Here is a 15,377-nt window from a genome sequence, read left to right as displayed (position 1 = left end):
GGAACAAGCTCATGTACTTCTTGGGGCGTCGGGCGTTTTACAGCGCGATCGTACGCGCTGTAAAACGCCCAGGTGAGAACCATTCCCATAGGGAAGCATTGGTTCTTGCCTGTTGAGCGTTTTACAGCGCGTAGGAACGCGCTGTAAAACGCTCAGGTGTGAGCCCAGCCTCAGGGTAGGTTCACACTTGCGTTGCTCTGATGGAGTTCACTGGATCCAGCCTAGCTGTATACTGCCGTTCGCTGCTGCATCCCATTATCTATAATAGTATCTAGCCGGTTTTATTATGAGTGCTGGGTCTCGGACAGACAAAAACCATTGCATGAGACAATTGTTGTTGTGTGGTTTTTTTTTTTTTTTTTTTTTTTTTTTTTTTTTTGTCTGGCCAGGTCTCCATGGGATCCAGCGGTGAACGGCAGTTGAATCAGTTAAACACAAGTGTGAACCTACCCTTTCTGTACTGAAGCATCATTGTAAGGCCGAATGCACACGGCCGTGAGCGGTCCGTGATATCCCGGCCTGGCATCCTGCTGAGAGCAGGAGCGCACGGCGTCATTGGTTGCTATGACGCTGTGTGCTTCATGCCGCCGCTGCACTACAGTAATACACTGGTATGATCTATATGAGTGTATTACTGTAGTGAGGAGGCGGCATGAAGCGCACGGTGTCTTAGCAACCAATGACGCCGTGCGCTCCTGCTCTCAGCAGGATGCCAGGCCAGGATATCACGGACCGCTCACGGCCGTGTGCATTCGGCTTAAGATCGGCACTTTAAGGCGTCCTGCAGCTGAACTGATGCAGTCCTTCCTTATGACATCTACCCTAAGTGTCAATGCGTTTATCATTATGGACCGGCACTATTTATGTCTTTGACATTTCACCAGTCAGAATCTCTAAGGCCCCTTTCACACGGGCGAGTTTTCCGTGCGGGTGCGATCCGTGCGGCGAACGTATGGCACCCGCACTAAATCCTGACCCATTCATTTCTATGGGGCTGTGCACATGAGCGATGTTTTTAACGCATCACTTGTGCGTTCAGTTGAAATCGCAGCATGCTCTATATTTTCCGATTTTGACGTGACGCAGGCCCCATAGAAGTGAATGGGGTGTGTGAAAATCGGATTGCATCCGCAAGCAAGTACGGATGCCGTGCGATTTGCACGCATGGTTGCTAGGAGACCATTGGGATGGAGACCCGATCATTATTATTTTCCCTTATAACATGGTTATAAGGGAAAATAATACAATCTTCAGAACATCTGAAGAAGTTCGGGTTTGGGTACCAAACATGCGCGATTTTTCTCACGCGAGTGCAACGCATGACAATGTTTTGCACTTGCGCAGAAAAAATCGCGCATTTTCCCGCAACGCACCCGGCTCTTATCCGGGCAAAAAAACTCACGCCCGTGTGAAAGAGGCCTAAGACTGGCTTAGAGCAAATGATTGACGGACAGCAGGTCACTGTTCTGCTTCCAATAATCCGACTTTAATGCGTATAAGCCAGCCTTGGTGCCAGCCAAACCAATAAAAATCCACAAAGGTGTTTGTGTCCTTTTAATTGCTGTGGACAGATATAGAAAACCTTACATTCTTTGAATGACCATCTTAAGGCCCTTTACGTGGGCGGAAGATTGGGCAAACAAATATTTCTGCAAACCTGCATCCCAATCTTTCCCGCATGTATACGCGCCCAACAATCAGCCGGCAAATGACGAGATGCTTGTTTGGCAGCTGATCACAAATATTACATGGGTACATAAAATCAGGTATCTGCATCACATTCCCTTATGTGAACAGGGATGTGCTGCCCACAATAATGAAACTATGTGCCCGGACTCCTCACACTAAGGGTAGGTTCACACTTGAATTAAATGGACCCGGCAGGGTGTTCCAGCGAAGAACTCGCCGCATCCAGCCGAGCCAGATACTGCCATTGACTGCTGGCGTAAGTGCCAGAAACTTGCTGGACAAAACCCAGCACTCTTGCCAGAAATCGGTCCGATCCCAATATCGTCAACGGGGTCCAGCAGTGTGAGCCTATCCTAACAGTTGTTCGGACATGGTACTCATTGATCCATGTAAATGGGGATCGCTAGTGGACTTCCTAGATCATTGTTCAGTGCTCATTATGGGCAGGACCTGGCTGTATAAAAGGACCCTCAGTCCTCCTGCACACAGCAGTTTCAATATTGATGTCCCATTCTGATTGGTGATGTCCAACTCCCAGCACCTTCACCAATCTGGTGTTTGAAGAGGTGGTAGTGAAGTTCAGGTGAGCACCACAGTCTCTTCTTGCCCGCCACCATTCACATGGCCTATGAGCAGCTCGGCCCTATTCAAGCAAATAGGATTGAGCTGCAATACGAAGTACAGCCACTATACAATGCATGGCACTGTGCTTGGTATAGTACAAAGAGGTTGCAGGGCTTGCCCGAGTGCTGCAGCCCCTTCAATCAGCTGATTGTCAAGGGTGCCACCAGATGGACCCCCCACTGATCAGATAGGACATAAGTATTTAAGTTCCGTAAGACTGCTTTTGTCTTTTGTGCCGTAGTATTATGCATGTAAGCACAATTATTTTCAGCGCTAATTTCAGAGAACAAATACCTAGTTCTGTAGTAGTAGAAGATCACAGGTCAAAGGGGAAGACTCCTGCTGAAAAGCAACATTTCACTCATTGCTTCAGGTTGTCCAGGCTCGAAATACTATTTTCCATATATTCAGGTAGGAAATGCTGAGCTTTTAGAGGAGGGTCCAAAGTTTACTAAGAGCGTCTCTGGCAGACAATATTGGGGAACTCATTCCATACTTGCCAGATAAATTTGGGGCTTCCAAAAATCAAAATGATATGGAAAGCCTTTGTAAGTCCCTATTCTTGATCTCCATTTCACAGACTGATCTGTAGCCGCTTCTTGAATTGACAATTCATTTGTCTGTTTCATGGTTCGGTGTCGTTATCAAATATAAATGTACAATTTAGGCCAAAGCTACAATGCGTTTTTCTGTTTTATTGCAGGGGCATTTTTGCAGAGCTCATAACCGGAAATGCAGCCATATTGGTTGTGACTGTAAAAACCGCACCATGGTATTGGTTGAACATGCCGACAGGTTAACAGATTCTATGACAACTAACATGGCTGCACGTCCTGGCTGCTGCACATAAACTGCCAGAAAAACGCCAATCTGTCTTTAAGTAAATAAAACAACTTTTTTCAGCTGCTTTAACTTCTAATTAACACTGTATATGGCAAATTTCAAGAATTGGTTGGAAATCTACTTTTTAAAGGGAGTCTGTCAGATGATTTCTCTAATAAACCAATAACTTCAAAAGGGACTTGAAGGGCATCTGTCAGCAGTTTTGTACCTATGACACTGGTGCATGTACGCTTGCCAGCTGAAGGCATCTCTGTTGCTCCCATTGTCTGCCTGTATTGCTGAGAAAAAATATTCTAATATATGCAAATGAGCCTCTAGGAGCAACAGGGGCGTTACCGTTACACCTAGAGGCTCTGCTCTCTCTGCAACGGCCGCGCCCTCTGCACTTTGATTGACAGGGCCAGGTGTGATCAGGGCGCAGCAGTTGCAGAGAGAGCTGAGCCTCTAGGTGTTATGTCAACGCCCCCGTTGCTCCTAGAGACTCATTTGCATATATTAAACCATCATTTTTCTCAGCAATGCGGCTCATATGAACATGGGACCAACACCGATGTCTTCAGCTGCCAAGCGCACATGTAACAGGTCAGCCGGTGTCATGGGTAGAGATCTGCTGACAGATGCCCTTTAGACACATGTGGAAACATACCTTTTTTATTTTGACCTCTTCCTCATGAGTAATGCAGTTAATTAGCAATAAATGCTATGATGATCTGGTGCTTAAAGGGTTTCTGTCGTCAGAAAAATCGTTATGTAGCTGACTGACATTAGCGATGTGCTAATGTCTGCAGAACATAGCTGTATGACTTATATCTCCCTGCCTGCCGCCATTTGCGCTAAATAATGACTTTTATAATATGCAAATGAGCCTCTAGGTGCTGGTGGGGCGTTGCTGCAGCACCTAGAGGCTCCGTCCTAATGTCAGCCAGCTACATAACGATTTTTCTGATGACAGAAACCCTTTAAGCTTATTAAAAAATGACATTAAGGGCTCATGCACACACGTATTTTTGGTCCCCATCTGATCTGAATCTTTTGCGGGTCGGACGCAGACCCATTCACTTCAATGGGACCGCAAAAGATGTGGACAGCACACCGCGTGCTGTCCGCATCCGTATGTCCGTTCTGTGGCTTTGCAGAGAAATAGAACATATCCTATATTTGTCCATTTTATGGACAAGGATAGGACAGTTCAGAGGCTAGGATGTTCTGTGGCGGGTATCAGTGTTTTGTGGACCGCAAAAACTGCAACTGCCGTGTGCATGAGCCCTAAGGATGAGACCATGGGGTGTGGTTGGCTGCATGCAATCAAGCTGTGCCCACATGCATTGGCAAACAGGTGCACAGTTTTTCTGGTAAATTGTGGGTGTGAGGACATACCTATGGTCTCACCCTGCTATGGAGATTCAAAGCTGGTTCTGAAGAACCGTGGAGGGCTGGATATTGCTGCAGTAAGGGTAGCTGCACATGGGTGCAGGTTTACTAACAGGAAATCCGCACATTTCCATTCCTTTTCTTTGTGCGTTTCCATTGCTTGTGGTTTTCGATGCATTTTTGTTGCAGATCTCACCAGTCCATTGAAAAGGGTGAAATCTGCACCAAAAATCTCAAACAATTGTCATGCTGCAGATTTCAAAATCCACACTGTAGGTCAATTTCCACATGGATGAAGAAAGAAAAATGTCCATGAAATTTGTCTGGTACTATATTAAACTGGAGTATTTCCACACTAGAAAAACCGTGTGCAGGTACCCTAATGCAGATGGTTGTTTTTAGTAACTATCCTTCTCATGGGATGTAGTGCCCGATGTACTTTAACAGCAGTAGGACTACTAACGTTATAATCTACTTCTTGGATACCTCGGAAGGTGATCAACAAATCTTTTCTATAGAACCTTTTATAAGTGAACAATGTTTTATAACTGAATTTATGTTTAAAGTTGTTTCTGATGATATCTTATAGTTTGACTGATTTTTAATGATGTTACTGATAATGCACTGTTCTGTCCCTTATAAGATTAAACTCCAATTTATCATACGCTGTCATTTTTTTTTTTTACTTTTTCTGTTGCAGGATTAGTGTTTTTATTTTTTTAATTTTTAATTTTTATTTTCTTGAAGAGACTTAAAAATGAGGTCCAACAACCAGCTCTATAAAAATATCACATGATCTTGAACGCCATAAAAAAATCGTGCCAAAACAGAAAATTTTTTGGGTCACTTTGCCCCAAAAAAGTGTAATATTGAACGATCAAAAAATCTTGTGTACCCAAAAATTGTACCAATAAAAACATCAACTCTTCCCGCAAAAATACAAGCCCCTACACAAGAGGATCGGCAAAAATTTTTTTAAAAAAATTGGCTTTCAGAAAATAGACACAAAAACATAGATTTAAAAAAAAAAAAAAAAAACTTTTTTTTATTTTTATTTCTGTTTTAAATAAAAAAAAAACATGTTTGGCATTATCGCATCCATAACAACCTGCTCCTTTTTTTTTTTTTTTTTTTTTTTGAGTGTCAGGAGTGGCCGGGATATTATCATTTAATTTTGTAAACATTTTATTTATTGCTCCTTTGCATTCTAAAAAAGAAGCATCTTGCACAAATCTAGTATTCTTATATTGTAAAATAGGCTACCATTACCCAAGCAGTTATGGTTGCTGCACCGCTTAGCCTCTTTCTGTTCCAGCAGTCTTTTTTTTTTTTTTGTATTCAATATTTTTATTTTCATTTTCATCATATAAAAATTCAAGAAGACAGAAAACATAAACAATAAAAAGTTCAAAAATATACACAGGCAGTTGTTACATAATTATCATTGATCACATCAAAAATCTTTCCTTTCCCTTATCCTGTTTCTTTTCTCATATCAAGAAAAAAATATATAAAGAGAAATTATATATGAAAAACTGTATCAACCGGAAATTACTCGATAATGTGCTTCTTTTTATGCTTTTATAAATACATCTCCAGTCAAGAGTATTAGGCTCCACTTCTAGTGCCCATTTATTTTCACTATTAAACTTGATCACACCCCCTAGCCCCCTTTTAATTTTTTTTTATATATCTGTGAAATTGATATCTTAATCCTGATACTGTGATAACAGAATTCTGAGTGTTCAGTGACTAAGTACTCTTTGTTCTCGGTTGAATCAAATGCGTGCTTTAGTCGGAAGTATCTAAACTGTGTGAGGGTGTCTAATTCTATACTAAGCCCCATTTCCTCTAGTGTCCTAAGCTTTCCTTTTACCTCAATCTGTGAGATAAACTTAATACCATTTTTTCCCCAGAATACATAGTTATCTAACCTCTGAAACTCTCACCTAAATTTAAATTCCCCCAAATAGGGGTAATCCTTAATGAATAATTTATGCCCAGTAATTTTTTAACATTAACCCATATCAAGTGCATCATATTGCTAATTGGGCATTTCCTGCCCTTTATTTTTATAATCCCGGTCTCCAAAACACTAATCATGTTATATTGGAGACCTTTTGAATTCACCCGCCAGGAAGTGACGCAATCTGTCATCAACCACTGAAGCTGAGATGCATAATAATAGCCTATAAAGCAGGGAACGGACAGACCACCATCTTCTTCCAACCATAAATATTTTTGTTTCAGCCTAACCCTTTTTCTCCCCCATATGAGATCATTTATCAATCCTTCCAGTACATTAAAAAAGTGATCCCCTATCCACACAGGGCATGATGATATCACATAAAGAATCTGCGGTAACAGGACCATCTTAATAATAGCAATTCGGTCTTCCTGTCGAATCAATAATTTTTGCCAGGTACTTATTTTATTTTTAAGCATAGGGGAAATATTAAGTTCTATATACTCCTGGATCCTTGAGCTAATTTTTATTCCGAGATATTAGAATAATTCTGTGGGTTCTAGTATTTTAACATTTATATCCGTTCGCAATATTTCATAACCAACTGGGAGCAGCACCGATTTTGTCCAGTTCACCCTGAAGCCAGAGATTTGACCAAACTGGTTTACTATCCCCATCAGGTATGGCACCGTTGGCGCCCCCCCTTCCAAAAAGAGCAGGATATCATCCGCGTATAAACATATTTTGTCTGATGCACCCCTTCCCCTGAACCCCCTGATATTTTCGTCTGCTCACACCTTGCACGCCAACGGTTCAACGAATATGGCGAACAATAATGGGGAGAGTGGGCACCCCTGCCTAGTTCCCCTTTGCAGTATTACTGACTCCGATATCTCCCCATAAATGTTTATCCTCCCCTTCGAATGTTGGTAAAGCAGTTGTACCCATCTAATAAATTTTTCCCCCAGGTTCATCTCTTGCATTATTTTCCAGAGGTATGCCCACTCCACCCTGTCAAACGCTTTTTCCGCATCCAATGACAGGATGGAGTGAGCACCCTCCCCACCCATCTGGATCAACAGGGCCCGTCGAATATTTGTCTGAACCTGTCGTTTTGGCACAAACCCTGATTGATCTGGGTGTATTATTTTTCCTATAACTCTTTTCAGACGATATGCCAATAGTTTAGCACATATTTTGAAATCGGTGTTGAGGAGAGAGATGGGGCGGTATGAATCCACCCTTCTCTCATCCTTCCCCTTTTTCCCTATCTGAATTATTACAGCCTCCGACAGGGAAGCAGGGAGTTCACCCCGTCCATAGATTCATTAAGGACCTGCAGGAGAACTGGGAGAATAACATCTCCATATCTTCTATATATCTCGAAGGGGAGACCATCCAACCCAGGGCTAGTGTTACCCTTTATAGATTTCAGAGTATCCCGAAGTTCGTCCAGTTCTATAGGTCCATTCAACAATTCCCTGTCCTCCTCAGAGTCTAGGGAGATGTACACCCTCCAGAAAGAGTCTTATATCCCCACATCCTCCGAGGAGTAGAGGTCCTTATAATATTTAACAAATTCCTGCTCAATTTCTCCCTGGTTGGATGTTAACCCCCCCATCTCTCCTCTCAACACACTTAATTCTGTTGTCCCCTTTTTGGTTATGTATAAGTGTCCCTGGCTTCCCAGATTCCCTGAAATATCGGACCCCCTCAAAAAACACTTTTTGTTGTGCCTTATCCACCAGATAGTGTGTGTTTGTTTGTTTTTTTTTGTTTTTTTTAATAGAATTTTGGCCTCTTCTAACTGAGCCACCATTTCGGAAAAGTTATTTACCAGGAGATCCTCCTCTATTTTCTTTATTTTGTCCCCCAGCTCTTTCTCCTTTTTGGCAAATTAATATTTTAGGCCCTTAATTCTGCCAACGAGAATACCCCGTAGGTATGCTTTAAATGCATCCCATACGTACCCGATTTGTGTAGATCCTAGATTAATTTGCCAATACTCTTCTATATCTGCAATAATACCTTCGTCTTTATTTATCAAATTTAACCAGTGCGGGTTCAGCCGAAACTCCCTTCTTTTTAACCTGACATTTGTTTTAAATGTCGGGCTGACCGGGGAGTGGTCTGAAATGCTATTAACCTCATTTTTGATATCTGATCTACCAGTTCTGGACTAACTAGTGCCATATCTATTCTTGACATTATTTTACTACCACGACTAAAACATGAGTATACTCGCTTGTCATCATAAAGATACCTCCAGACATCTATTAATAACAGTTCCTGGGTTGTTCTTTTAAGAAGTGTTGGTTGATTTGTGTCATATTTATCATTTGATGTCACTTAATATCTATCTAGCTTACTGTTCATAACGCTGTTAAAGTCTCCCATTACTAGTATGGGGCATTTACATCGGGAGTCTGCAAACTCCACTAAACAGTGAATAACATATAGGGAGAATGGTGGGGGTATATACACGAAGGCTAGAACACAAACTATACCGTTCCACTGACAATGAATAAATACATATCTGCCCCTGTCTTTTCTGGTGTCAGATATGAAGTCCATGTTTCCTCAAATCTTTGCACATTATGGGCTAAAGTCCACCTCATTTTTTCAAAACTCTGTACTTTCTTGACCTCCAGAAACCAATCCTTCAGCGTTGGGGGTTCTTTCTGCAGCCACTTCCTTGGTATTAGTATCTTGGCCGCATTGAGGAAAAGCATACATAACTCTGACTTGATATCAGCATGACACACATCCAACCAGTTAAACAAAATCTGATGTAGAGAAAAACTCATTTTAGTTTTAAAAACCTCATTAACAATTTTGTTAATCTTTTCCCAAAAAGGAACAATTAGAGGACATTTATTCCAAATATGAGGGTATGTCCCTATCTCTCCTCCACATCTCCAACAACGATCAGGAATCTCTGCATTTATTCTATGTAACAAGGCAGGTGTTTTATACCACCGTGATGTTAATTTATATTGCATCTCTTGATACAAATAGCATCTCGAGATTGAATGGGCATATCTGACACCAGAAAAGACAAATTTGTTCTTAGGGGACTGTGTTTAATTGTTTATTTGTGTTTATTTTGAGTCGCGTTAAATCATACCATTCTATGTTTCTTAGAGGTCTGTACATAGACCATTTTCTAAAAGGTTTACTAAATTGCCATTTTGACTGGTAACCATTATCTTCTCCTTTACCTGTTTTTCCTTTACCTATCCTTCCCTCCCTCCTTCCCTACTCTTTCCATGTTTGTCCTTTTTTATTTGTTCATGTATCAATGATGTTACTATTTAATTTTCTTATTTTTTTTTTTTATATATGTATATTATTTGTCAGATATTTAGAGAAATCTTTACATTTATTAATTTGGAGTGATGTAACTCCACGGTATATATCCTTGAAATACCCATAAAAATAAAAAATTTACACATATCTGCCCCTGTCATCAATCTTCTGATCTAGTGGGAGGTAATCTACTTTGTGATGGATATATACGCTAACTCCACATGAGTAGGTAGAAAAACATGAATGATACTGGTACTTTGCCCATTTCCGCATAAGTAAGTTTGTCTTATCCTTTGTGTTATGTGTCTCCATTAATCCCACAATGGCCGGGAGATGTCTAGTGACAATGTCAAAAACCATAACCCTCTTGATCTTGTCTCCCAGTCCACGTACATTCCATGTAATAATCCTACTCATGTGTGCCTCCCACCTGCAATTTCATACTTTTCATCATTATCAGACCCATCAAGACAACCGTCCCACCCGTTACCCATCCTCCTTCCCTCCCCTTGCCCCCCCTGCTGGTCGGCGAAATGAAACATCTCCCCCACCTCTTACACTACGCCCATTCCCTCCCCCCCCCCCCCCCCCCTCTCGTATTCCATGGCCTACCTCATGATCCTATTCCCTTGGCATCCAGCCACTCCACTGTTTCCTCTGGGGAGCCAAAAAAACTAACTTGATCGTGGTATATTACGCGTAGCTTAGTGGGGTATATCGAAGCATATTGTATCTGGGCAGCAGCTAACCTCCTATTTACCTCTCTAAACTTGCGTCTTTTTGCCTGCGTTGCTCTGGAATAATCTGGGTATATTTCTATATTACTTCCATTATACTCTATTGTCTGCATTTTTCTTTTTTTCCCTCATTATTACATCTCTATCTTTGGAGCTTAAGATTTTGGCTAAAATTGCCCTAGGCGGACTCCGTTTTGGAGGAGGTCTACCCGGGATCCTGTGTGCTCTGTCAACTGAGAACCATTTGGACAGAGCCTTTTTGTCAAAGCTATCCTCCAACCACTGCTGGATGAACCCTGTTGTATCCTCTCCTTCCACTCCCTCTGGGAATCCCACTAATCTAATATTAGATCTGCGGGACATATCTTCCATTGTAGTAATTCTCTCTACCAGAATTTATTTTTTCCCCATCTATAACTTCAACTTTTTTCTTTATTCCTTCCATGTCACTCTTCATTCCTCCAGAGGCTAGCTGCAGCTCTTTAACCTTTTCCCTCACTTTATTCATCTCCTCCTTAATAAGAGTGAGATCCACCTGAGCAGATGCGATCTTCATAGTCAAATCCTCCAAGCTATGATTAGACTGTTGTACTGCCCCTAAAATTTCAACCAATTTCTTATCCACTGAGTTTATCCTCTCCTCCATCCCTTCTCCACTACCTATCCACCCCAGCACATTCATCTGAAACGGGTAAATCACCTCCTTCTTTCTGACTTTCCTTATTTCCCCATACTGCACTCCTGCTCTTTAGGGGAGATTTAAGGTATTTCTCCAAACCAGTTACTATGCTATTTCCCTTTCCTCTACCCGGCGAGGAAGTACCCACAGATTTTCTGTTTTATATGTTTTAGCTGGCATCTTTGCAGAACCAGAAATAAAAAAATACACAAATGAAAACTGCACACCAACAAGGAGGTAAAGGCAGAGAAACAAGGCGAGAGAACATCAAATCAGCAAAGCCTCTATATCGGTCTTCTCCATTTACCAGTCCAGGCGAAAGAAAAAGAAAAAAAAAAAAAGGGGAAGGGAAAATCAGTTCGGGTCTCTCAATCACGCAGCTGATAAAATTGAGTAGTTCTATACTCTAAACTGAGGGACGACTTAGATGGCAATGTCCTGGATCATTAATAGTGTCGTATGGTAAAGTCCAGAGCTCTAGGCAGGGAATACCTCAATCTTTCAGCTCTTTTCTCTTTTCCCTTCTCTTCCTAGCGAGGGAGAGGGAGGAGGTAGCCCCCTGGATAATAAGCGCCTTCCACTTTCCATTTAGCTGAGGACCGCTTCCATTATTTTGGGTGGGTGCATACCCCCCAAGTTCACATTGAGGACCGAGGCTATTTCTGCGATGCTGCTTATCGCTTTACCCCTTCTTTCCTCCTCCTCAAGCCCCTAGCAGCTTTAACAGCCGTCAGGTGTGCACCCTCCTACAGGGCCCCTTTTTTTTTTTTTTTTTTTTTTATTATATTTTATTCATTATCATACAAAAAACTTCATATCAATATTACATTTACAATACTATAAAATCCATAAGTCCGTCAATTCTAATCTTATAAGCATAATTAAATGTAGTTTCATGCAGGTGTCCATAATTATATGCATGTTAAAAATCAAATGGAGATCTCACTTCCTGGGGAGAAAGCAGGACCCATCTGGCATCAAAAGATTAATAAAGCAGATGGGTAAAACATCTCATTTAATGTTGTTATATCTATAAGGGGCAGGGATCAGAGGCCCGCAGCCCAGGCGGCCTACCAAGCAGCGAACGCGCATCGTGTACGCCCTCCCTCAAACATAGGTGAGCACGATCGACAGGATCAACACTCGTGTGGCGAATCATCTGGTGCTCACATACACCACGCGGAGCGAACTCACAGCGATCTTTAATCGCACACTTCCATAGAACAGAAAAAAAGGGGGGTCCAGCAGTCTTCTATCACAGTGGTGTAGAGCCCACTCACGTGTTTTACTGCCTCATCCCCGTATGGTTAAGTTGAGTATTAATGCCCTACTTAACCATAACTCACATGTGTTTACCACAGTGTCTCGTGTAGCAAAGGACTCGAGTCAAAGATCACTCAACAGTCACCGGCAATTGAAAAGAATATGAACAAAAACAGAACCAAAAACCGGCACTGTCTCATTAAGAGAGCACAACCCAAGACCGACTCAGTCCCATTAAAAAACCCACATAGTAGCACCCATCCCACACATGTGTCGTATCACTGCCCCTAATTAAAGCTCATGTCCGAGAGGAAGAGCCGCATCCCGGGTCGCGCCCGATGCCCTGACCCCCTGAGATCCCGAGCCCCGGACCCCCGCCCATATACTACTCAATATTATAGGTAAATCAATAATTTAACCAATATCCGATGCCAGTAAGTCCTGCCAACCTCCAGTATTTCTAGAGATACTCCAATACTCCATTATAACTTCGCATTCTTCACTAATACAATGCATCTAAGAAGAAACCGGACTAATTAAATCTTCCCCAAGCCGCCCCCACCATCCTGCAACTTCAGGCCCCTGGACGGGTTTTGCGGCACTCGGCACCTTCTACTCAGCAATATTAGTCCATTTAACTTATTCCAGCAAAGAAAATAAATCGTATTCATACCATCATCCCTTTTTTCCACCTCATAAGGGAGCCCTCTGGTGTCCACGTCTTCACACCTCGGATAAGATGGGCAGCACTGCACCTCACAGCCAGCAACGCAGACAGATCACGCTGCATCCAGAGCGCAGTCTCCTATGTACGCGGGGTCTATTCGTCCGCCAGCACACTCGTTCTTCCGCTCCTGTTCGAGCGGGACAGGGCTACCACAGGATTCTCATTCAGCTCAGCGGTACGGCTCCTAAGCATCCCCCGGACCAACAGCTTCCATGGAGCGCCGCTCTTGCCCGGACGCCTGCCACCCGTAGTGCACGAGGAGTGAGGGGGGAGGAAGGAGCGCGGCACGATCACGTCATGCCGCTACGCCCTGTTCCTTGACTGGCTGGACAACCTGCTCTTTAAAAATAACACATGTTCTGTTCTGTCAGATGAACATCGTAAAAAATAAAAACTGTGCCAGAGCAGTCATTTTTGTTACCTTGCCTCACAAAAAAGTGTAATATTGAGCAATCAAAAACAGACAGGGGCGTAGCGGCATGACGTGAGGACGTGCCGTGCTCCTGCCCCTTCCCCGCCCCCTGGGCCGTGGTGCTTGAGCGCTTGAACGCCAGCAACCAGCGGCGTGTTGTATCGGCTTTGGTCGGTCGTTCTGGAGTTGCCGTAGACACGAGATAGCCTCTGCCCCCTCACGATCCTCGTGCGTCGGGGGCTGCAGTGTTTTGGATCCCCTGCAACGCAGGTTTGATCAGGATGTCTCGACGCTGCAGCAGTAAGGGCTTGTGATGACGACGGCTTCAATTGAGGAAGCAGGAGCGGCTGCAGAGGACCCATGACGGTGTAGCAGCAGGCGAAAATTTCCTGTTATCCTCCCCTTGAGTGGCTTGGTGCTGCTTCCCCCTGGTGAGGTGAGAAAGTTTCGGTTGAGATTTCCCTGGTGGCTGAAGAGAGAAGGTATCGTTTCTTTTCCCGGTTATACCTGTGAACCTGTGCGCCGGAGGTGCAGAGAACTGAAAAAATTTGGATACTGGGGTATATACCGGTGTTTAAATGTTACTAAAAGGCCTGGCAACCATGGGATAGCACTCTAAGGCCTGGGGTAGCTGAGCACTGAGGGAGAGGAGGAAGAGAAAGCGTATTGCTTTTTGGATATATATGTGACCAGCTGAACTGCTGACTATATTCTTTTTTTTTGGTCGAGTGCTTTGCCCGCTGGACACGTATGTATGTAACCAGATGAACCGTTGATTATACTCTTCAAAATGAAGGAGCGCATCTTTTCCCGGAGATATAAGTAACCAGATGAATTTCTGACTGTATACTTCCATGTGGAGGAGCGCACCTTTGCTGGATACGTATGTGACCAGATAAACTGCTGATTATACCCTCTCGTATGGATGAGTTACTGCCTGCAGGATATACATGTAACCGGGGGAATTGCTGATTACATTTCCCTCGGCGGTTGATCGCATTACTCGTTGGAGAATATATGTAATCAGAGGAACTGCTGAATATAGCCTGTTTTTTTTTTTTCCTTTGTGGATGAGGGCACTGTTAATTGGATATATAAGTTACTTATGCTCTTCTGTGGATGAACTACGGACTATATCTTACACTCTTTTTTTTTTTTTTAACTTTAGCAACTATACTTAAGTGCTATGAACTGATTTATCCTTTTTTATCTTTGTAAGTTAGCCTTAGATGGGCTGCTGACTACATCTTCCCTTATGGACAAGCGCGCTGTTCGCCGGATATATACGTAAATAGATCAAATACGGATGACATTATGTACCTGTTTCCACTTGAGTAATCGATATTTAAGTGTTATGTGTTGATTTACTTTTTTTTTTTTTTTTCTTTCTCAGTAACTGCTTGTTTTCTCCTTTTTTTTTGTAAGCTCACCTGTGCTTGTTGCGGGGGTTGTAGTCATGCCTCCAAAGGGCGTAAACCGAAGATCTGCTGGCACCTCCTCGCCGGGGGGTGGAAATATCTTAGATCCCCCCCAAAAAAAAATTAAGAGCTCTTTGCAAGGTAATAAGGAAATCCAGAAGGATATTGACGAAGTGGCGGTCCCTGAGGAGCATGGCAGGGTGGAAAGGAGGGTGGGTAGTGGAGAAGGGATGGAGGAAAGAATTAATCTGGTAGATAGCAAGCTTTTGGAAATCCTGGGTGCAGTGCAAAAAACTAACCATAGTCTGGAGGAGCTGACCATTAAGATTGCTTCAGTAC

This window comes from Bufo gargarizans, chromosome 6 (genome assembly GCF_014858855.1).
Source record: "Bufo gargarizans isolate SCDJY-AF-19 chromosome 6, ASM1485885v1, whole genome shotgun sequence".
Lineage (NCBI taxonomy): Eukaryota > Metazoa > Chordata > Amphibia > Anura > Bufonidae > Bufo > Bufo gargarizans.
The sequence above is the reverse complement of the archived record's forward strand: the minus strand, read 5'-3'. Positions refer to the sequence as shown.